The sequence below is a fragment of the Phaenicophaeus curvirostris genome, chromosome 6, assembly GCF_032191515.1.
Source record: "Phaenicophaeus curvirostris isolate KB17595 chromosome 6, BPBGC_Pcur_1.0, whole genome shotgun sequence".
Lineage (NCBI taxonomy): Eukaryota > Metazoa > Chordata > Aves > Cuculiformes > Cuculidae > Phaenicophaeus > Phaenicophaeus curvirostris.
The window spans coordinates 9319888-9345493 of NC_091397.1; positions in this window are offsets into that span (position 1 = coordinate 9319888).

Here is a 25606-nt window from a genome sequence, read left to right on the forward strand (position 1 = left end):
CATTAGGAAAAAATTTTTGGCAGAAAGGGTCATTGGTCACTGGAACAAGCTACCCAGGGAAGTGGCTACCTGTGACTATTTAAGGCACAAGTGGACGAGGTGCTAAGGGGCATGGTTTAGTGTTTGATAGGAATGGTTGGACTCGATTGTCCGGTGGATCTCTTCCAACCTGGTTATTCTATGATTCTATGAAACTGCCTTGAAATATAACTCGAAGGCGAACAGTTTTCCATTTAGCACATGTTGCTGATTGAATCCAAAGCAGGTCTTCAGAGCAAAGTAAATGCAGAGCACAAGACCATAAATCTGCATGCCCTTTCACAGAGCGGCAGGCTGAAATTTGCAGAGAAAACTTGAGCATCCTGAAAGATGCAAGAAAGACTGTTATGAGTCGTCACCATGATTCTCGTCTCTTTGTTCTGCCCCGATACAGATGCACATCATGATGTATTCCTATAAGAACATATTAGCAGAAGTCAGATGCATAAACTCAAAAAGGCATCACTAAACACTGAAAATTCTGGCTTTCAGTTGGCATCTGTATTTTGGATCTCAGTATGCCTCTGTGAAGAACCTACCTTCACAGCAGTAGCTACTTCCAGCCTGACTGTCTGACAGGGATGGGTCTTTTACGGATGCTCTGAGCATAGAGGTGATCTTGGATGCACAGGAGAGCACAGTCCTTATCTCCTCAATGAATAAACCCCCTTAGAGCTTACAGTATAACTCTTTAAATCCTGTGGGTTGTAGCATGTACAGATGAGGGATTTAAGATCTAAAATTTGAATCCTGCTCAAAATTACTTTAAGATTCTCGATGATTCCTTAGTTTGTTTTTTAGTTATGAATATTGGGCTTCTCTCCTTTCCACCATAGCTAAAATGAGCATCTAGGCTGGAAAGGAGAAACCTGTGGAGAATAAAAAAGAATAATTAAACAGAATGACAGACAGAACCACACACTATTAATAACTCCTACTGTCTGTGTCCCAATCTCACAGGGAGCTGTACCCAGCTACCCAAAGGATCAGTAGCTCATTTAGCATTTGTCATACCCCAAGGATGAGTCAATCTATGACTTAACTAATCTGGCACAGTGCACTTTCTGCAATGCCAAGTTTGATCACGCTATTTCAGTGGTTCTTCTTTATAGAAAAGAGGTACTAAAGACTAAAAGTGATGTTGACTAAGTCATTTGGCTTCTGCTAGTGAATGTTAGTGATTTTTGAACTGCTTAGATTCAACTTCTAGTGAAAATCCATTTAGAAAAAGTAGTTTACATACATTGCTCTTTTCCACATGAGGTTTGAAGCCTTTGCCACATTGCTACAAAGAGATACAGCTCAGAATATAGTAATTTCTTTCTACTTTCATACCATACAGGAATGATTTTGCCTCACATAACTTCTTGATATCATTACTCAGTATATATATTTTGACATATGACAGAAGATAATAGGATTTCCCAGGGAGAAACAGAGTAGGAAGAAGATTGATTAAAATTTTAGCTGGTACATCAAGAATGTTTCACCTCTGCAGCTAAATCAAGAATTGCCCAGTCATAGCTGGCAGCAAGTAACAGGCTATTAACTCCAAGACATTAAGGAAAAATTTCAGCTGTATTGAAGCCAACAGTAGAACACACACTGATTGGCATGAGGTGCAAATGTCATCTTAGAAAAGGAGTAACAGCCAAACAACCATTTCAGCACTTAGATGTGGATTCCATGGGCCACAGTGAAGGGAAGCTTCCAGCATCTAGACCTGAATTCAGGCTGCAGATATTCATGACATCATCTTGGTGCCTAAAGTACTGGCTCTTTAAAAAAAAGGGAAGAAAAGTCCAAAATGTAGTCCTAGCTGGGTTTGGACAGTGAGGAGCTTAGCCAGATCCAGTCATCCTCAATTAGAGATCAAATCCATCTGATCCCAAAGAGCATGCTGGTTTCACACCCACCAGCTGGTCTTAATGGGGCACTCTGCCTCTCCTTTTTTAACTTTTACCAGTGAAAGGAGTACAAAATTCAAGTGTGTATGTGGTGGAGGGGGACAGTTGAGAAAAAGCTAGACTTATCTACTCTAATATAGATACTCAGAAGCAGAGAGATCTCAATTTGGGTTTCTGTCCCCAGAGCTTTTCCTGTATGTTGTACTAGGTACTAGATAAAGTACAGAATTGCTCTTATTTTGATGATAAGAAACAGAGATCCTGAAAAGTTACAAAAATTTATCCAAGACAAGAGCAAGATAATAGAACCCCCAGACTCAATAGGTCAATACTACTAGCATTCTTCTAGTTGTATGTTCAAAAATATCTTTCTAAACTATTTGTTTTAGGCAAAATAATCCCATAACAAAGTGACCAGATGATAGCTGGTCTAGAAGACGTTTGCAGACGTGTTGCCTTTTTTCTTTCCAGCCTTCTGTCTTTTGCAGACAGACACTCAGCTGCTATGATGATGGGCAATAATATAAAGCTTTAAGCTAGAGAAATGGGTGCTGGAAGAGCAACTTTCACCTCCTCTTGCTTGCCTTTTCTTTAAGTAATTAGAGCCCTATATTTATCCTGGCACTGTTCACAGAGCCTACATTTACAAAATGAAATTGTCTATAAGCTTGTACGCTTTCAGCAAGCCATTTAAAACTGCAGCTCTGAGACAGCTAAACACCTGATCTTGGATGGTACTGAGCAGACCCTGGTGAGCTGTTGAGATTTTTACCTCAGGGGATTAAGGAGTTCGGCAAAAGATACATTTGCCCAAGTGTATATTTTTGGTCCACTTGAGGGTATGTAAAAATTGAAAAAAAATCCCTTTGGATTCTGAATGGAAAAGAAAGTAAAAATAGTCTTACTTCACTGCTACTTACAGTGTAAAGTGCAAATCTTGTTGTGCAAGTTCAATAGTCAAGACTCACTTATGCCCATTGCAGGTTTTGATGGCAGCATCACCAAAGGTTTTCTGCCTTACTGCCAGACTAGAGGGATGTTTGGGATAAGAAAGAGCAAATGAAACAGCCACTTCTCTCTGCTGAAGGTGTCCACTAGCTGCAGATTTGGGACATCTCCCAGAACAAGCAAGAAACAGATGTTCTTATGGTCTTCGTCTCAATGACAAGATAGTGCTTTATTGAAAAAGAAACATCAAAGGACAGCCCACTTCACTACAACCAGGGAGGCTTTGGATGGGAGTATTTCCCAAATAAGGCCATGACCATCCAACTTCTCCACTGAAAATAGTCTCTGTATATTGCTATTAAATTCCTCTGTCTTATATTGCATCAGTCATTTTGGACGCAATTCATGATGTAAGAACAAGAGAAAGCAAAGGAGGGAAGGCAGAGAAGGGAAAATACTAAATACTTCTAGATAGTGAGCTATCAAAACAGAGGCAAGAAAGAATTGCCCATAGGCCTCGATTCTTTGTAATATTCTATACTTATTTTACAAATCTCAGAACTTTGCTCCAAAGAGGTATGACTCCCAAATGTTAAATTACAACATGAATGTCAGGTTGGGAATGACCCAGTGCTACATTTTTAAGGGAGATAGACAAACTGCAAAGTCTGTGGTCTTCATGTGGAAATTAAAGTATAGAGCTGACGCAGATTAATCTCTCTTGGAAAGATTCAGATAACATATTAGGATGTTTAATTATTCTCAAACAAAATATTTCATTTAGGTGCCTGGCAAACTGTAGTCTTCCAGAAGGTGTTCTGGAACCACAAAGAAATTAATATTTCAAATTTTATTCTTAGTTCAAGGTAGAAAAGCACCTGAAATATACAAATTGCTTCCAGAGCAACAATGTCAAAATGCCCGGCTACTTTGCTTGTAGAGTCATCTGTGAGTTGCATTTGTTCTTCTTGGCAAACTTCTTAGCAGAAGTGAAGGATACCAGGACAGAGAACTTTAAAACCTCTTTTGTTGGTTTGCTGAGAGAAAGAGTAGGGGCTTTTAAAGGTACCCAATAGATCTCTGGCTGAGGAAATATACATTAAGCTTGGCTGTGTCCGTATTAACCCACTTTGATTGTCAGTCTAGTCTACATTAATTGGTGGAGTCCATTGTGCAAGCACCTAACTGAGAGAAAAAAAATTAGAGATAAAGATGGGTTAAGCTCCTGTGTGAAGTTCTTAATGAGAATAAAAGTGTACAGACTATATTCCATGTCATATAATTACCATTCCTTTGAACTCTCAAGTGCCCAGTCCTTCTTTTGACTGCTTCAGTCTAAATTTATCTTTAAAAAACCTCAAATCAATAAAACCCCCCAAAACTTCTTCCTTAATTTGTCCAAAATGTTTTGTCTCAACTTTAATTGCTCTTAAATCCTGTCAGTTAAGGCTTATAATAGAGAAAACCTGTTAATAGTGAAATGAATCCCCTTGCGTTCCCAAAGTGTGCAGTAAGTCTTCTCACCCAATTGTAATAAAATTTACTAGGGCATAGTTTTTGGGATCAATACAGCAGACCACTGTCAATCAAAGAATTTTCTACTTACTTAAAAGCTAACAGACTTTTAACGTCTTTGTGTTGGAGTGAGGACAGTCTGAGTTACCACAGAAGATTAAATCTTTAATTTTACATTACTTCAGCCATCTCTATAGAACAAAGTGGGCTTTACCTGTTGAATATGAGGCTTATGAGAGCTGAAGTGCTCTTGAGACATTAAGAGGCAGTCTTGAACGGTCTCTGAGATTTAAGCTGAGGGGAATTCTAAAGGGATTACCACAGCATTTTACATAAAATGAGAAATAAAAACAGACTTGAGCAATGCATGATCATAAATGCATTCCTGCTGTGATCAAGAGTCCTGTTCCCATTGCTGTTCTAAGACTAAAGCAGGAAGAACTGTCAAAGGGCAACCATACTTGTAAGGATTTGTACAAGTCCAATTTATAATGAAATTAAAGGGCTGAGTAGTTTTGAAAGATTTGTTAAAAAGGAGATACTTTTCATAGTCTCTCCAGCCCAGAGGTGAGAAATACAAGCATTATTGGAATACTGTTTCGTAGAGGAGGCATGCTACTTTCCAAGAACAGGCTAACAACTCATCCACAAATAAGTAATTTTAACAAAAATTCGCAAAGATTTAAACTATTGATTAATCTTTTCTGAAGAAAACAAAGGCAAATAAACGTGAAGACATATCTCGTAAATAAAATAAACACTGAATTGTGCGTACTCCAGCATGAACAGTGTATGAGAAAACAGTTAATAAAAAGTGTGTTCTTGCAAGCTGTGAATCACCTTTACACCACAGCTCCATTTATTGCAAGAATGGTATAATAAGACCTCATTACAAAATGTGTGATCTCTGTAGTGTCTGTACTGAGGAAGAAGTGTGTGTACTTGGGTGTATGCATAAAATATGCACATACAGCAGTGCGTTTACTGGTTTAATAAAGAGGAATTGGGATATGGCACTAGGCAACTGTCCGCAAGGTCAGGTATTAGTTTCTTGTGACAAATTTACTACCAAAAAAAGATATTTGGTGTTTGTGTCTGCAGATTCTCAGGAGGTGAAAGCTAAGATGTTCTTCCCTTTACTGAAGGGGTCTTGACTATAGGCCCTCCTGGTCCTCACACACAGTAGAAAACACAACTTGCCAGACTAGGTTAGGGGTGACCAAATTTCCCAACACTCTGACCCAAAGCTACAAAAACATATCATACACATATTGTTGAGCCTGAAAAGAGACCTTTAGAACAGTTGCTTGGCTCAAGAGAACAGCTTCTTTGGGTCTTCCATTGTTTTCGTGCAAAATGGATTTGTGTTGAATGTACTATGGGTGCCAGGAATCACAATCTGGTGCTACATCAGCAGCACTTGTTAACCCTTATCCGTGTGTGTCCCAGTGAAGGATTAGCTTGACCAGCAGCCCCCAGTTTAGTAGCAGATCACTGTCCTTAGGCAGAGCACAGCCCAGCAACATCATCTGGTCCTCCCTACCTTTCTTAAGAACAATGTTGGGCGAAGTGTTTGGTGTACTGAAAGTCAGGCAAGGCCAAGGTCAACACTTCTTGCTTCTTTTGACCATCCTGCATGCCATAATATCTATACAGAGCTGTATTTCTCCACTCTACTATTCTCTGTGATGTCCAGAATTCAGTACAGGGATGAAAAAGGTGCCTTTTGTTTGTTTGTTTTCCTGGACAAGCATTGAGGTTGGCCTTTAGGCTTTGGTGATGATTCTGTGTTTGGTCCATGTTCCATATCCCAAGACCGTCAAGTAAAGCTTTGCCCATCATTAAGTGCTACAGATCTAACCCCTCCTATGGGCTGTAGTGCCAAGCCATAGCCTTATTGATTATTTCCTCTTTTATTTATGTATCTAAATGGTAGAAATTCTTCAGCCGAAATGTATTCTGTTCAATTAGAATGAAAGGAAACAAAGATCACAGAAAAGAAGTATTTGATAGCAGTCATACAATAAAATATGGAATATGAATAGAGATGAAGCAGACATTGCGAATCATACTCATTATTATCATAAACTTTTATGCTGAGTCTTGCTCTTTATTATGGCCTCACCATACAGAACACAGATCAGCTTCATTCAGAGTAATTCTAATAACAGATGGTTACCCTTCAACATAGTTTCTCAAATATGCAGTGTTCTGTCTAGGTTAATATTAAATTTAAAATATTCATGTTATCTGTATATGGTTATGCCAGCTCTCCCTACAAATAACTAAGATAGGTAATTGTGAAAGCAAATAAAAAAAAAAAGCCTGTGCTCAAGGTGAAAAGTGGTAAAGTTTGTGGTGAGCTTCACACATCAAGATGTTTGTTCCACACTGGCTGAAATTTCTGTGTCCTTCAGAGATGAGCACAGCCTACAACTCCATTGTGCCCAAGGGCTCCAGCTGATGTTCATGGTCTTTACAAGGTCTCTGCTCTCAAGTGGAAGGGCAGAGGGACTCCTTTGGCACAGGCATATGTTGCAGTTTGCAGCATGGCCACACTGATGGGGGACTGAAGGGAAGGAGTGTGGCTGCAGTTCATGGCCCCTCTCCAATGTGGAACTCCTAGCAAACACTGTCACCTCCCAGTGACACACTGAGCATGCACCCAGTGACATGGTCTTACATCTTCTGAGAGATAAGATTTGTCCCACTCTACGAAGGATCACTGCAACCAGCAAAACCAGAAGATAAATAGGTGGAGCAAATTAATCAGATTTCTGCTGTCCTTGAACTCATTACAAGCTTCCATAACACTGGACATGCTTCAGACAAGAACAGTGACTTTGTTGCAGCCACAGACTGCAGTATTTAGATCCCAAATTAGAAAAATGTTTAAACTAACTAAAATTAGAATCATAGAATCATAAAATCACCAGGTTGGAAGAGATCCACCAGATCATCGAGTCCCACCATTCCTATCAAACACTAAACCATGCCCCTTAGCACCTCATCCACCCGTGCCTTAAACACCTCCAGGGAAGGTGAATCAACCACCTCCCTGGGCAGCCTGTTCCAGTGCCCAATGACCCTTTCTGTCAAAAATGTTTTCCTAATGTCCAGCCTAAATCTCCCCTGGCGGAGCTTGAGGCCATTCCCTCTTGTCCTGTCCCCCGTCACTTGGGAGAAGAGGCCAGCACCCTCCTCTCCACAACCTCCTTTCAGGTAGTTGTAGAGAGCAATGAGGTGTCCCCTCAGCCTCCTCTTCTCCAGGCTAAACAACCCCAGCTCTCTCAGCCGCTCCTCATAAGGCCTGTTCTCCTGCCTCTTCACTAGCTTCATTGCTCTTCTCTGGACACACTCCAGAGCCTCAACATCCTTTTTGTGGTCAGGGGAAGTTAATGAAGTGTTTAACTCTGCCATGACTGAACCATTCCAAAGTACTGACCTTAGGATATCATTGCAGAGAGACAAATATTTCTTGTTGCGTTCTCATAGATTTTCACCAGTTCCTCAACTTTTCTCTCCTGTTTTCCTAACTCCTCTGCCTTTCCCAGGATTTCTGGTCATCTTAGTAAAATGAAGGGAATGGAAGTTCTGAATGGCTGCTCAGGAAGGGTATTGAATCGATACCTTTACTTTTGATCACTGGCTACCAAAAAGTTATTTCCTATTTCTCAATCGTGCCTATCTTCAGAAAGTACAAGCATTTGCCCCTGAGGAAATACAAACATAAATATTCAATGTCTGTAAATATTTAAAAAGAACTGGGATATTCCACAGTAGTGAGGAAAACATACCTGAAAGCTCCTGAGAGCAGTAAGCACCTAATGAATTTAGCTGGTGATTCTGACATTCAGCTGTAAAGTCATCCCATTGTGAGCTGAAGATTAGATAGCCCAGTCTGGGTTGTGTTTATTTTGTTATGTTGAAAAAGATATCTTAGTTGATTAAAATTTTTTTTATAGATTAAAGACATTTTTGTCATTTTTAAAGACTTACTACTAGTACTTTATAAAAAGTATTTAAGATTATGTTGACATATGCTTTAAAACAAGAAAAGCTTAAGTGGTATTTAATGGATAACTTATTACAAAGAAGGAATTCTCTAGACCTGCTTTACCTTTAATTCACATTGTTTGGATGGAGCATTTTTTCACACGATAAAGCACTATGTGTACAGCTAGAAAGAGGTGATTCGTATGGCCAGACAGCAAATCAAAGTCATGTTACTGCAAACAGGGGAGGGCTCCAGTGCTGTTGTACATTCAAGAGAAGTTAGAAATTCTGAACTGCATCATGAACATCGCATTCCGTAGAAATGACCTTAGGTGCCTGAGGAGTCTGATGAAGCCACGCAGACATTGATAATATCACTACTGTCTTCACATCTTAGCTGTTGTCTTCATTAATTAGGGGCCAAAATGGGAATCCTGGCCTCGTTAATGAGATCCCTTCCCTGGCTATAAGTGTGTGTAGTCTAAACAGACAGAAGAGAGAGAGGTTCTACTGGCTCCCTCCTATCAGAGCTGTTTTCTTGTGCTAAAAAGCACAATCAACAAAACTAAGCTAAGGCATAAAGTCTGTAATCCATGTTGTCCTCAACAGGAGTTGGTTTCCCATTTGCTTGTCATGTGGCACCACCATTCTTGTATGTCTGGTTACATTATGGCTTCAAAATTTTCTACATGCTGCAGTTAAAACTCTCTTTGGGGATAAGGTAGTTGTGCACTCTGACTCCTTAGTCAGCTATTATGCCCCTACGGAGGCACTCCTTAACAAAGGCCTCCGTAACTGCTGATTCCTCTCTTGCAAATCAACAAAGGCAAATTTTGTTAATTGACAGCGATGCAAAAGTTGTCAATGATGGCAATTATATTTCTTTGTGATGAGATTGTGTACATTAGGCCTCCTTTAAATGCTGCTCTGGGTCTCCACACCTCAGAAAAATAACTAGGTGCTTAAATTTCTAAAGAGTGACTTCCACGAAAACCTGAGGACCTCACTGCATGAATCCAGGCACTCCAAAATCTGTGTGCACTGAATAAACTCAGGGTTCTTGTAGGAAGTGGGAGTTTCTGAACCATTCTCTTGGCCTAAGGCTGGTAGGCTCAGACTCAGTCCAACTTTGCATACCAGAATGAGTTCTCAGGATCTCATGTTGAATGTTGTAGACAAGATAATACTGGAACACTGCAGTGGAGTGGGGCATGAACTATAGCTATAAGCACCAAGAACACTTAAATACTCAAATCAAGATATTTTTCTAACCTTTCAATTCTAGGTCTCTCTCCAAAATAAAATAGCTCGGTTTCCCAGACCTGGTTTAGATGAAACTTAGCTGGGAGGAATCTTAGCTGGTTTACCACTTGGGATTTGAACCTCACAACCGAACATATCATACTGCAACAAAGCAACTTCAAGTGAAAGTTTTTACAAGAGCAAAGCCCAATTAAATTTAAAAGCAAATAGAAAATCAATAAACCCCACACCTTTTAGTAACACTGAACACCCACAGTTGGAAGAGAAACTAAGAAAGTGAAAGAGCTACTTTTTACACATGCATATTTTCATTAATGTTTCGGGATTACTCCAAAGTCATGGAGGTAACAGAAATACATCAGAAAAAGAGTTGCTCATGAGTTTTCACTGCCACTGAATACAGTGATCCTAGTATCCCCAGATCTTCATATCAACCATAATTAAAAAGACATCAGAAGTAAATGATAAATCTAGAATTGGTAGGCTTTTGTGTATTCTGTAGTCAAGCAGATAAATCCTAACCAAAAAATCTTCGAGGTAACCAGACCTTGCCCTGCCCATATCTCAGCCCTAGCCACAGAATGTTCCAGAGGTCCAAGCAAGCAGTTGTTGGGATGGTTGCGAAATATAAAATCTGTGGGAAATTATGATCCATAGCTTGGTGGACATGCAGCCGTGGGAAGCCAAAGCTTTATATATTTCTGGGATTATTCCACATCCTCAGTCCGCTGAGGATTTCCCCTTTGTGTTTCCCTATACATTGCAAGACTGTCCAGGCAGCCAAACCAGAGAGGAGGGGAAGATTTTTGGTCTCTGTCACCTCGATGTGTGGTCTGTCATGACAGGGTGTCTGAGGTGCCCGTTCACAAATCTTTTCAGCAGCTTCCATAGACTACATTGATACAATCATCCAATGAAGTCTGTTTTCCTTTAAAAATCAGCACCAGGTCCTATCAATTTGCATTATTTTATTAGTCACCACAAAGAAGGCTTCTGACAAGACGCTACAACAGCCACTAAATAATGGTTGGGAGGCATAAGTAATCATTTAAAAACTTATGGGACTTTAATCAGCATGCCATTTAGGCAGGATTTTCATGTTGCTTGGTAGGAGAGCGTGCATAATGAGGCCTCTTCAGAGGCATTTTTCACAACAGATTACTCAGCATATAGCAAGGGATATAGTCAGTATTAAGGTGTTTGAGCAAAAAGAACTGGGCAGGAATGGGCAAGCTCTACCAATTCATGCAGATAAACTCAGTAAGAACAGCTTTGTTTGCGGGCACCTTGCAGGCATTGCTCTTGTGTCACGACAGCTTTGCTTGCATGGGAGCATCAGCGCAGAGAGCCAGTCTACTGAGAATTACCCATCACAGAGATGAGCCCAACAGAGCTGTGGAGGGGTGCAGGATTTAGCAGAAGGTAAGAAAGGAGTTGCATCGTGCTCCCATGTGTTAGAAAAAGTCAGACAGACTATGCCATGTGGCAAACAATACAGCTTGACTATGTATAAATAATAATAATAATAATAATAATAATAATAATAATAATAATAGTAGTAATAATGGATAAAGAAACTAAAGCAGAAATGACTGAATTGCTGAGACCCTAACACTGATTTAGCAAAACAGAATTTAGATTCATGTCCTCAAACTAGCTGAAAAACTCTAGCAAAGACTCAAATATCCATTTAACCTATCTTCTAATCCATGGATTTAACATTCTTAAAATAATATGTTTGAATACAAATAATTAAATCACATTAAAAAAACACATAAGCATCATCCCACAGGGTGGGTAGAACACTGTGTCAGGGTGAAACAAAGTGGTGAGGGGTGGGGATCCAGGTTTACCTCTCCAAAGGCCTATCTAAAACCATAGCAGCCCTTGGGACCTTTTTTGACAAGAGAAAATAACCCTTGCATATCTTTTTGCTATGTGAATAACAGCATATATATATATATCACCATGTAGTTACTTTTTAAAAGAGGTTTCAGATTCTGAGCCGTGGACAAGCTGTTGACAATTTTACTTTCTCACCCAGGAAGTTTATTTTTCCCTTGCTGACGGAACATCAGTCTCTTTCCCTGCTCTTTGGTTACTCATTTGTTTTTCGCAAGTCCACAGGAAGATCTGAGCTGGCCTGTTGGCTTCTCTGTCAAGAATGATGTGAATGGAGCTTGCTGTCAACACAGATTTCAGGACAAAGAAAGGAGATTTTTAAAAATGCGAACGGAAACACGGTGCCTAACTCTATTAACTGTTACTGGGAGCAAGGCACATTACTGCCCTTTGTGCTTTTAAATATCATCCTCAAGCGTTATTTATCAACTTAAGGTTTTAACATAAATAGTTTGACTCTTGCCATAGTCTGTCCATTCAAATCATCAGGAAGAAGGAAGAGTTTGAGTTTTGCATTTGGATTACCCTCAAGAAATGTTCATGGTTAAAAAAATACTTATAGAGTCTGTGTTTAAATCTACATCCAGCATTATGCAAATATTTGCGTGCTGTAATTTAACTCGACATAAATCAGGGTTCTTGTCAATGAATTGTTTGATTAATCAGTGGCTTAATTTATGCATTAGAGTGAGAGAGAAAACCAACCCAAAACAGCTATGTGATTGATTTTTCTTTTCCTCCAGACCAGCCCAAAGTACTGCATAAATAACTATCTTCTGTTGTGGTTAACTTCTGCAAAAGATAAAGAAAGGGGCTGAAAGCTTGCTTTTCCACAGTCCTCACTTGAACACTGGTAGATCTATGGCTGTGAAAATCCCAGCACAATCCTGGAATGGTGCAGGGATGTTGAGTGAGTGATCTGCACAAGTTAGATCAGGTTGGGTGATTTGGCCCAGAGTATGTACAAATTCTGAGAGTTATCAACAGTTTTGAAATAGTCTCCAACTTCTGAGCTCTCTGGCAGGGTGAGCCTGATTGTGCAAGTAAGGTGACCATTCAGAATGTAAAGATCATCAGAACGACTGTATCTGTTAAAATTAAAGGTACATATGGTAGAGGATGAGGTTCTTGTGGCCAACAGCGGATGCTCTAACGGTAAGACAAAAATATAGTGCATCAAGCAGTCAATACTAATCAGTAAATGGACTCTTAAACTCTGTTGAGGACTTTGATGCTTGCTGACTCTTAGCATATTCAGTGGATGGCTCACCTTGGCTTGGCTGTGTCCCTGTCTTGTCACATCCCACAAACACCAGTCTCTACTTGCTGACCACAATAGTTAAAGGCATTTTGAGTTGAGCTATGACACCTCTACTTGCAAAGAAAGTTGGAAGTGTCTGACTGGGAGGTACCTTCCTGCTCCTTGGCAGCTAAAGCAAAAGACAGCTGCAAGATGTGACTGCTCTGCAAGGCTGAGGTAAGCAGGATTATCTGTTTCACACTCAGGCTGACTTTACCTTCTACATCCCACATGGTTGCTTATCTATTTTCTATATTTGCCATTATACTTATTCAGTGCAGCAGGTAAAATAACAGCGTCATAGTTAGTAAATCTGTGTGTAAGTTCCTGTGTTAGAGATTCAGCTCTTCCTGCTTTTGCAGGCTGGTGCAAGAACAAACTCAATGTAGTGCAACACATGATTTTTCAGTCACATCAGGAATCAAGCAGTGGGACATGTCACAGTCTGTGTAATGGGAATTTGAGTGTGATTTACATTTCCTGTTAGACTGAGTGAACTGAAAGACCTTTGAAATTTGTCAGGTGATAAGAATTTGAGAAATAGATGCTGGGCTTCTAGAGGCATGTCGTGAAGAGGAACGAATGGGTTTGTGTGAAACCAGTGAAGAGGACTCAGTAGGTCCTTTGTCCTGGACTCCCACATGACAAGGAGAAATGCAACATTTCTACGTTGTGGTGTGAGGTGGGTACAGGAGAATGTTGAAACACCCTTCCTACTCAGGAATACACTCCTGAATGCTTGCCATGTTTTCCTGGGATTTGCAGAAATAGGGTCTATGGCAGCAGAACCTTTGGGATCCGAACCAAGTCAGAGACTGGAATTGGTCCTGTGGTCATCTCTTTCATTGCACTGTGTGCTCAAGCAATGAGAGAAGTCATGCCTCTTCAGAGAGAAATGGCACTTAGCATATTTTTAAAACACACCATTCAGAAATACCATCAGCAGCTCAGAGGCTGATTTCACTTTTTAATATCTTCCCTCTCTGCTGTCTTATTTCTTTGCTTTCTTCTGCTTTGCCAGCAGTGCTTTCCACCAAAAGACTTCCAGTGTTTGGACAGTTTCACATTTAGGCTGACAAACCCCAGAGATCTCTGGTGTGAAGGAGGCATATCTAAGTGCTGTGGTGCAGTTTGACAGCCAGTGTTTTCAGTTATTTAGTAGCCCTTCAGAACTGAAGCATTGATTGTCCTTTGCCAGACACTATTCAGTTTTAAAACAGTGGCTACTCAGTAGGAGTTCTGGTAGAAATATCACTGTATTAAAATTTAGGCAAACCAAAGAAAAAAGACAGAAAACCACAAAATTTCTCCCAAGTGACAGGGGACAGAACAAGAGGGAATGGCCTCAAGCTCCACCAGGGGAGGTTTAGGCTGGACATTAGGAAAAAATTTTCACAGAAACGGTCATTGGGCACTGGCAGAGGCTGCCCAGGGAGGTGGTTGAGTCACCTTCCCTGGAGGTGTTTAAGGCACGGGTGGACGAGGTGCTGAGGGACATGGTTTAGTGATTGATAGGAATGGTGGGACTCGATGATCCAGTGGGTCTCTTCCAACCTGGTTATTCTATGATTCTATGATTCTATGAAAATTTCTGACAGATGTAAAATAAGATGCAAATTCTTATTGCTGGAGATTTGCTATGACGAATATAAAAGGCAAAACCATCACAAAGGCCCAACATTTGGCACAAAGCAAGTTTTAATGTTTGACAAGTGCTGAAATGGCAGGCCAGTCAGAGATAAGACAAGAGACTCATGTCTATATAAGCACTCCCGTAAGTCTTCTGGAAATGTCTAGGATGGTGTTTTAAAGGTCCATGAGTACCCAAATCCCTAAGGTAGTGCAGAAAATTTAAGCCCTATGGCATATCACACCTGAAAAAGCAGGAAGTGTAAACTGCAGCAGAATTAGAGATTCTTTGAGGAGCAGAAACCTTCATTCTAGCCTTGAAGCTGCTTAGTTGAGTTTGTCAAAGCCCTATGTTTATATTTATGATATGAATTAAATGTAGAAAAGAACATTTCAGTAAATTACATGCATTCTTTGGCAATGCAAGTTGCAGGTTATGAGATATAACACAATAAATACTAACGACACCAGCAAGAAAAGAGAACATACAGTCCTTTGCATATTGTTGAAAAATAAGGATAAATATGCAGGTAGAAAAGTTTGTACGAAAGCTCTGACAGACAGTAGTTTCCAGGTGTTGCCCTTTACAGCAGTGACGGGGTCCCAAAGGAAGAAGCAGTATTCCTAGACATACTGGAGGACTGTTTCCTTACAAGATTTGTTTAGCAATCAACAAGAACAGACACTGTTTTCAGTGTGTCCTAGGAAGTGAGCCAGGTATAATAAATAAGTAAGGAGTTGGTAAACATCCAGGGTCTCCTGTTCCAGTATCATCAGAAAAACTCCTGGGGATATGTGCAGAAGTCAGCAGCACAGAAATATTGGCAATGTGGGAACAAAGAATGAAGTAAAGAAAGTTGACTGATCTTGCCAGAAGAAACATCTTGTAAAAGTGGAAGACATAAAAGAGAAAGTTAGAAGTGATTTCATTTCAACAAATAAAAGTGATGTTACTTTTCACATGCAACATAAGGAGCAAATTCTAAACAAATTTGTAAAGAAAATTATCAATTTTATGCATTCAAGTTTTGGCTTGTTTACAAGCATTAGGTAAATATGGCTACAGATTAAGAAACCAAACACAGGCTTGAGGCAAATGTACATTTTTTTTTTCCTTTCTCATATAATGACTAATGACAAGGTCAGCAGTTGAATTTGCACTGATCTGTATGTATCATAAAGGAACAGTTAACCCCTTTACCCTTATCGTGAGAAAATAATTGCAACCGCTAGTATCCTCCTTTTCTTGATATACGTGACATCTTTTTCCAAGTCCTTTGAAACTGTTGGTATCTTTACTATGTCATGGCTATGGTACAATTGTGCAGTATGGAGGAAAGGACTCCTCTTTCCACATTCAGGCTTGCTCCATCCTATCTGATGCTCCTGACTTGAATAGGGTATATACTGCTGCATTTATTATTTCTCTTCCAGACTACTAGTAAAAGGCTCTATCATGTTATTCTTCACCTGCTTTCTCTCTAAATCAGTTTCTCATCATATAGATGTCAAATAGAAGCACTCCTTGCTCCTACTTATCTTGCTTGTCTTTGTTTAAACTGCCTTGTTTCTGCTGCAAATCAGTTGTGAGACAAAGAGATTTATTTCATCTAATTCACAAGTGTACAAGTTAGACCTAATCTAGTCTGACTTAATCCTGGCAAATTCTCTGACTAGTCTATGGAGAAAAACAAGCACCTCAAGAGGGCAAAATTTTCATACCGGCTTCAGAAAGATTGCACATCTTTCTTTGGTTCTGATATATTGAATACCTAGCACTGCCTGATGGCTTGCAGAATATATAGAATGATAGACTCATAGAATCACCAGGTTGGAAAAGACCTCTTGGATCATTGAGGAAGGAATAAGTTAGTCCTGCAAATGTCTAAAGGCAAAGGTGGACGTAAGGTTTCTTCCTGATGAAGAAGCCACCCTGGTCTTTCTATATGGACAAAGGAGTTCTAGTGAGCAGTGTTGGTGGATGTTATGGTGCAATTCCTTCTTCTAAAGCAAAACAGACCACGTGAATCATGCCTAAACTTTTAGCATGGAGACAGTTGTCTAGGATCACCCACAACAACTGATCAACCATTAACACTGGTGAGGATCTCTGGTACAACAGTAATGTATCACTCTAAGAAATTATAGCATGACAGAAAGCAGTTACCTGGTAGACCAGAGCCATCAGGTTTCCCATGGAGCTTGTCAGAAAAATATGGAGGATTCACGGTACACTTTAAATTAGTTTTGTTTTCTTGTGTTATATGCTTGAGCCATTCTCTAACCTTGCTTGCACTTTATTTCCCATGATTTTCACCCCACTGCCTACTGAGAAGATATTTTATTCTGAAGAATTCAGTATGCCAACCAGGTCTGTTTTACTGAACGATTGCCATTAATTCAAAATCCCACAAAACCTCACTATGACTGCACACAGTAGGCTGCAAAACAGACACGCGTGGCCTGGGGCAAATTCACCATATATTTGGCATCCTTAGAGAAAAAAAATGCAGCACTTTTACCATCTTTAATTGGAGGTAAGTTGTTCTTTGTAGAAGCATGTATTGTACAAAGAATGGGGAATACCATGAGTACCAGTAATACCTTGCATAACAGTAAAAAGTTAAAAGGGAATTTGTTTTTAAGGACTCCCATAGCAATAGATTCTGCATCACATGGGCAATTCCCTCTGCCATCTGAAAATAAACGGCGTTTAATTGACTGGATAAGCAGATCACATACGTTAAAGCTAGGAATGCCCCTTCAACTGTAACTTTGAACTGTAGTTTGCACGCCCTTTGGCAACGCATTTACACAGAAATGTGTACATCCCTTGGTTATAACAGTAATTTTGGCTACAACAGCAACATGTACACCCTTTGGCAAAGTTATTGCACAAGGAGGAGAAAAGTTTTTTAAAAGGTGGAGCATTTCCCAGTTAAACCCTGGCTGTACAACACACTTACTTGATTATTGCACAAATATCTTTGAAATAATTTTTCACCTCACTACAGCGAAAAAGAACTTTGCATCATCCATGCCACCAACAAAGAGAAAAGGGGCAGTTTAGGCTTCTTTTGGGTTGCAGACAAAATTCTTTTCTCAGCTAAGCCAGTCGTGGTCTATAACAACTCTGTTTGATTAACTGGAGTTAATATTTCCACATCATCACACCATTAGAACTGGACCATTTGATGACACTTATGCACAGGTATGGATTTCAGTCTAAAAGGAAACATTTAGTTAACTGACCTACAGAAATTCTCTGCTTGATTCTTCCTTCATCTAGGCAAATTAAAATAATATCAGGAAGGTTTTATGCAGTGCTGAATAAAATCCTCAGAAGCACAGAAACTCTGTGCATGCTGTCACAAGCATCAACAACATTCACTACACACTTTCTGGAAGAAAAGCCATTAAACTTGTGACAATCCATGCTAAAATCTGTTAGAGGTGTGTGTGTGTGTGTATGTACATGGGTGTAAACAATCTTTCATTAAAAAATGTGTACATTGTAGCAATGAGCCAATCAGTGAAATGAGCCAAAAGGCAGACTCTGACTTGGCTCAACAGCCTTGAATGAAGATGAGCCAAGGAGGAGCAAAGGACATCATTGCAAACAATCTGGCACAGATTCCTGGCAGTGAATGATCACTTCAGGTATTTTTCTTTCAAGGTGTGTACGGGCACATCCAGTGACTTACTGGTATTTGTATACAGAGAGCCAGGGTGGACCCATGCCTTGGCCCTGAGCTGTACCAAATCCCATATTTATAGCCTGTATTGTTCCAGTAAATAGAAAGCCAGCAGGAAAGCTGACTGTTAAAAATGTCATCTTACAAAACTGAATACTTTTCAGCTGATTGAAATTCTTTGCCTTTGGATCTTCCTGAAGCACAATAACTCTGCCTCTTTGAGGTGGAGAGTGATGCACCAGCCAACAGGACAAGGAATCTGTTGTCTAGCTGTTGCTGCGACATCCCTGCTCCATAAAACCTGCAGTACCTTCAACCTTCTCTCACTGTTACTTCTTTATCACTCAGGGGTATCACTGGTTATGCACAGGAAGAAGTCTGAGACCTCAATGAACTATCGGTCTATTTTCACAGTGAATAGCCATGAACTTAAGCAACAGCTGTCCAAGAAATTAATTGTCATCTTCCTTGTGTCTTCTAAACCACGTGGCATGCCCATTGGATTACTTGGATTTCAATGTATGTGATATATTCTGCTTTTCATATTCAGTTCCCCATTACAACTTCCCTGACATTCCCTTTTCCAGACTCCCTACTGATGTAAACCTGTAGGCCTTCAACCGATACTGTAAAACAACTTACTCTCTCCCTGAATCCACCTCACCACTTGGACTAAAAATGTGCTTAAGGACAGTTATGGGGAGCCAATATTTTTAATTCCTGCTTTTTTCGGAGGTATATTTGACTGCCATTTTCTTTTGTCACTAATAAAGGAGAACAGAGCCAACTGAACATGACACATGGAATCATAAAAGCTTAAGTAAGATTTGCCATAAGCTTTAGACAGCATGCAGTGGAAAATAAAGATTTGAAGTGCTAGATTGTTAATGGTTAGGCTACAATGCAGACCCTGATGTCAGGACAACTTTGAGTTCTCTTTGGGGCATCCTGGAAGCTCTTCAGTTTCATATGTTGCCTTAAAATGAGTGTATCTGACTGGCAAACACAAACTAATTTTATTGGAATTTTTCATTCACCTAGTGAAATAAAAGTAAAATAACAAATAGATTCATGGATCAAAACAAGGTTAAGAAGAATTGAAGACCATTTTTACCATTGAAATTACAGAAAATCAGGAGAAGAAAAAACCTGACAGCCACCTGATAGTTTCTGTGGTCTGGCCACCATCCCCTCTAAAATGCCCAAAATGCAACTCAGTGGTTTCATTCCTGAATTGTGAATGAGTCAGGTGCTTTGAAAAGAAATATTTTGTGACCAGCCTGCTCATCTGTCAGTCTTTCAATTAATTAATACTTCAGATCCATTGACTAGTTTCAATGCAAAGGACCCTCAGACTGGACAGGTGCTACAAAACAATAGTTGCTTTAGATGAGTGGATCATGTAATTGGAAAAGATATGCTAAGCTTAGAAATGTCTCTGCTAAAAGGCCAAATGTTCTTACTCATGCTGTCTTTTGTAATCCTTTCATGAACCTTCTGACTACCTGACTTGCAGTCTTCATGCAACAGACAGCAGATACTTGTACAAAAGACTATAAATGATGCACACAGAAACAAGGAGTCATCACCAGAAGCACCTTACGCTATAGACTCAGCCTTGAATACAGGGTCTGACTAACGGTGCTTCCAAAGAGTTTGAATGCAGGTAACGAGGTAGTTCTGCAACACATGTTTACAGGTGCTTCCTCTGTAGCTTGAAAAGCAACTTGAGATAAAACACAAGGATGTCTGCTTGAAAAGGAAACAAATTGGCTTATTAGCTTTGCTTTTCTGGCAGTGCTGGCAGTCTGAATATGTTTCAAAAAATGAGGAATTAAAAAGAAGGTTTTCTTGGTTTACATCTAAAGGTAGAGTAGTGAAAGCTGTGAAGCATGGCTACGTCTACATTGGGAAACATGAATATTTATTTATGTTTTCTTTTAACTGGTTAATCCCTAAGGATAAAAAAGCTTTCATTTATGGTGAAAATTTAATTATTCAAAGTGTTTAGTCTATTCTCCTTCATTTTTTTCTGTGCTTTTGCCCATAGCACTCAGGTTTCACTTTCTAAAAGAAAAGTCAAAACTTTAAAAAGTTCCCACTTTGGTGGAATGCAAGTTGACACTAAATAAGTGCTATGCAGATCTCTCCCACTGGTGGATATGTACATGACATAGCCATACACCACCTAACCCTCATAGTTGCCTTTGTGGTCATGGAATGAAACAGACGTTTTCAGAGTTATTTGCTTTATTTACAAAACTGAGGTGGATCACATTCTGCAAGAATGTGTTTTGAACAATGCGGCTCATTAGCTCATAGATGTTCACCTACAATGTAAACACCTGTGTTTAAGTAGGAGACTTCCATTCTCAATACTTTCTGAAAAGAAATTCCACATTGAAAATTTATTTGAAAATCTGGTTTTTATTCCAAAGCAGCTTTGATACAGAATTTTAATAAGATTTAAAAAAGATTCTCCTTGCAGCAGATTAATGCATCTTTGAGCACCCAAACATGATATTGTACCTACTCTGCATGAAATATTTACCTTTACAACTGACTGAGAAGTTTTTTTCCTTCTGCACATTAGACTGAACCTCGTTTTCATCAGTCTTGCTGGGTATTAACTCCATCACAAATTCTTGATTAACACATTATTGCACAGTATCTTTCAAATACATGAGTTTCTCACATGTTCTGTCACATAGTCTGACAATAAAACAAAAGGCTTATAAAATGACATCTGAGTAGCTAAGAGCAGGCAGATTCAAGAAGCGTTGTGTTACATCTTACATGAACTGTACAGGGATGTGTAGTTTATTTGTTTACTTAAATAAAATTGCTTACAGAAAACAACAATGAATGTCCACACACACAACATACTTGAGCATAGCTATGTATTTCAGACACACAGCTTAGACAATTCAAACTCACAGACAATGCCAGGACAAAGTTCCTTTTGTCTTTTCACAGCTTTCTTATGAATATTCCTGTCTCTATTGAAATAAGTGAAGTTTGGTCAGTATTTTCTCTTAAACTTTGTGGTTTTACAACCCAAATCAGTAATTACTGTGAATAGCAACCTACCACAACATCTAAAAATCAGGCACTTACCTTACAGTCTAATCTGAAGCTGATTCAGTATTTTATTTCAAAACCAGCTTCATTTGACAATGACTTCTTAGAGTCTCATCTCATTTCTTTTGCAGGTTGATGACAGTAACACATTGCATTGGATTGTAGAACATTGCAGTGCCAAAATCCTGTCTTTAGTCAGGGCTTCAGTCCTTACTTGTGGAAGAACACAATAGGCAAACACGTACACAAGAAATTTGGACAGGTTTTGAAAGGGAAGTAATATAATTTCTATCAAAGAAGTTACTCTAGAAACGGTGTGATATTTAGGGCTTATTAAAATATCAGATATATATTTGCTTCTCATTCTTGAAATGTATATTATGCCTAATCTCCCCACCCTGAGTACCTACAAATACTGACAGAAATCAACTCTGAACTTAACAATATTCAACAGATGCCATTTCAGTTCAATGCAGTATGGGGTTTTTTTCACACATTATCATAATATAGGTGCTACTGCTGCTATAAATCTATCCTAATCATGAAATCAAAATTCGCTTTGCATATACAAGAGAACATGAAAACTGCCTGAAAGTTTGCCAGATCTTTTCCAAAACATGTAATCTTTGTAGAAGTTAATCTCAGAGAACACTAGTGACTTGAAAACTCAAATACACTTTCTAAATCTACATGCAACAGACAGAAAAATATTCATCCAAGGATCTCTCACAGACCTGAGAATGCTCTGTGTAAGTTACAGGTAGGTGTTACATTCCTTAGTGTGCCATCTGTCAAGTGACAGTCATTGGCAGAGGCGGTTCCTAGGTACTTACAGGAGAAAAAGAAGCTGCTGTGGATTTATGCTTTGTGTTGTACTGTTAGAGTTTTGTTATCTTTTTACTTCAGTCTCAGTCACCTGTGGTGGCCACTACTTGCCAGGTTGGAGATGATAGATCTGATGGAGTGCAGCACTTCTGAAATATGAAGCATGTGAAGGAGTACCAGTTTAATAGACCACAGTGCCAGGGAACTATGTCAGCCTTGTAAGACTTGACTGTGGGCAAAATGTACAGGTTGGAGGTGTTTCAATGACTGAAATGAGCAAGAGGAAATTTCAAGATTTGCAATCCTTGCAGCCTGGGCTCTTAGTAATGCATTAAAACATTGCCAGATGCAGAAGCATGTAGTGACTTTCATCTGTTATGTTATGGCTCAGTATTTACTGTGACAAAGCCCCTAGTGACAAGGCAGAAATCACACTCTGGTGCAAAATTTCTTCCGCCTGAAAATTCAGATTTAAACATTCTGCCTGAAATGCTCAAGCTAAGTTGTGTACCTGCAGTGGGTTATATTTGTACAGGTTCATATGGCCAAGACAAGCCAAGACTTTGTACCTGACCTCCAGTCACTATCAGATGTGACAGGCTGGACCTCATCACGGACCTTCATGTGCAAATGAAGGCACAATTCACTGAAGTTAACACTCTGCTTATATTGTAAGACATGTTGAGGGGTTCTGCCCATAGGACTTGGCCATAAAATTGTTGACCAGCAGTGTACTTCTAGAAATGTTTAGCATATATTCACAAACAGATCTGCCAGAAAAGTTGACTCTGCCAGATATTGGCAGACTGTCATCGATACTGCAATGGGACATCTCAGAACCTGCCCCATTGCAGCATGTGGGTAAGACTGACCTGATTCCAAAGATGTAAAGTGGGCTGAAAACAACAAACGCACGCTTGAGTACTTTCCTATTTAGGGATGGTTTTTTCAGCTTGACCATTGAAGAGCATTGTGAAAGCAAGAATCATACAATTATTGATAAAAAAATGTACTCATCAGAAATATCACCAGTACATATGACTAATGTGATTTAGACTTAAGCCCTTTGATGTTGTTTGTTACAATACAGAAGGTACTTTTTTACATGACACCGGATATCACAGGGCTTGATTGCTGTGGCTGAGGGCTTAAGGCACTTTATTATGAAAGAGTTATGATTTCAAAAATCCCCCAAATTATAGAATATCCTGGCTCCTGTTTTGCTTTTGAAGGGAATAAAATTATTTTGCTGACATAAGCCACTAGGAGTAGCTCCCCTGTCAGACTTAATCTGTTCCCACATACACCTGTGTCTACACAGTCTCTTTTTCACATTCATCTGTATTTTATGGTCTCTCTTTGCACTGTCTTTACCTGTGACAACTTCTCCTCTAGCAACGACAGTGTGTTAAGGAGCACTATCCTGTTCCCAGTCTACTCAACTTCCCTGAGAGAGCTCTTGGATTTACAAGACTTCTACATAACTTCAGAGGCCAGATCTGTAGTTCCTGTCTCTATCAGGTCAATACAGAAGATTAAAAATGACAGCTTTTCCAGTCTTATTTACCTTTGACTCTTCTATCTGCTCTCTCCTATTTTTAATTTTATTGTTTCCTTTAGTCATTAATTTGTGATTCAAAGGAAAAATCCATGGCTTCCATGTCTACAAATGATTTTTGTCCTGATCAGTGAGATAGTTTTAGTGGAGTTGAGAAGTTGATTCGGTTGGGAAGTGGGTAACAGCTTGATTTTAGGAAAACTATAAGGTTGAATCCCTCAGATAAAAGTGAATGGTTAAGCCATGGAGTCCACATTTGGATCTGAATTGCCAAACTGTCGGTAAGGTTTTGGGCTCTATGGATCAGTCCATGTCTGAAACAAAACACTAGTGTTTGCCGCCCTGGGCTCCATCTAGGCTACTTTCTTGAATTCCTCTTTTATTTAAGAAGTAACACCAAAATTATTAGCTGTTTGACAGCTACCGAATAGAGTGGTGATGCACCATTCAAGACCGATTGCAGTTTTAAACTGTTATTAATTTTGTTGACTCCCATGATGCACTCATAAGATGTCCTGCTTTGGCTATCTCTCTGTCTGGTCATGTAATTAGAAAAACGAGTTTGGTTCTGGGCTTATAACACTGACAGGAAGGAGAGGGGAGCAGGAGAGCATTTCACTGAAAAGAACACAAATTATTAAGGACTGGAATGATTGATTTACAAGGAAAGATGAAAAGAACTGAATATGTATAGCTAAAGGGAGACATGATGAGCGCCTATGAGTAAGCAGAGGGTGTAAGCACAAGGGAAGAGAGGAGGTGGTTGCAGGGACCTCTGAAGGAACATGAAGGGAAATCTGGACCAAAGGATATGCTGATGTCTATCAGGAAATATTCAAAGAGAAACTCTGAGAGATTGACTTCTAGGGGAGACTCCAAAACCTTTGGTGCAATATATTTTGGGATAGTGACACTCTCAGAGAATGTTTCTGACCTTTAGTGTGGACTTCTTTGGAAGCTTCACCAAAAAGGCTTCCCAGTTGCAAAAAAAAGGAAAAAGAAAACAAAACATCTGTCCTATGATTAAAAAAACCCTATAAATTTTCTGCTGTGAAAAAATTGTGGTTGCAAAATGCCACAGGTTAATCCAATCTCCATTGCTCTTATGTAAGCTTTCATAATTTCTTTTATATAAAAACTCTTTCTTGGGGAGACCTTAGGAAAAGTAGGGTGAGAAGTCTCAGACTTAGAGTGAAAGTGGCTTTTGGCTAAGAGAGGTGTACAGCTTTGTTCTAGAAAGAAGTTCTTTGCATTGCTTTGTATTTTTGCTCTTCAGTATATAACATATGCATCTGAGAAAGGATGAAGAGCAGGTACGTGCAATGAGCTGCTCACCTGCTGAGCTCTGGAGGATCACCTCTTTTCCTTTATTAAAACAAAATAATCCAGGGAATTAATAACTCTGTAAATAGACTTCAGTGTTACATACTTTCATATGACACAAGGTAGTGGACTCAGAATTAAGTTTAAAAATGAATTTACCTGTGCACTGAGTGAATAGCTAAAAGGGATATATGCATTATAAAATACAATAACATATTGTCTCTAAACTAATATTTTTTCTGTATCTTTAGGTACACAGGAATGGCAGCTTGTGTTTGCTTCCCAGATTAAGGGTAAATAGAACCAGGGAATGTCCTTTGTACAATAGTTACCCAGTAAAACTCTACTTCAGCTACAAACTACGGGTGACGTATGAAACACAGGAGTGAGCAAAACATTTCTCGGAAATCTATTTACCCAAGTTGCATAGAGAGAAGAGAACTTATCATGTAAAAACATCTTGCTTTGATATGCTGGAACATGAGGACAATTGAATTAATTCAAATATACAAATATGGGAGGAGGCAAGGTGGGGCTAACAAGTGATACAGAAGTTAATCTAGGGTTTTACAAAAAGGAAAAAAATCAAAACACCACAATGGAAAAATAGATTCAGTGTCATGCA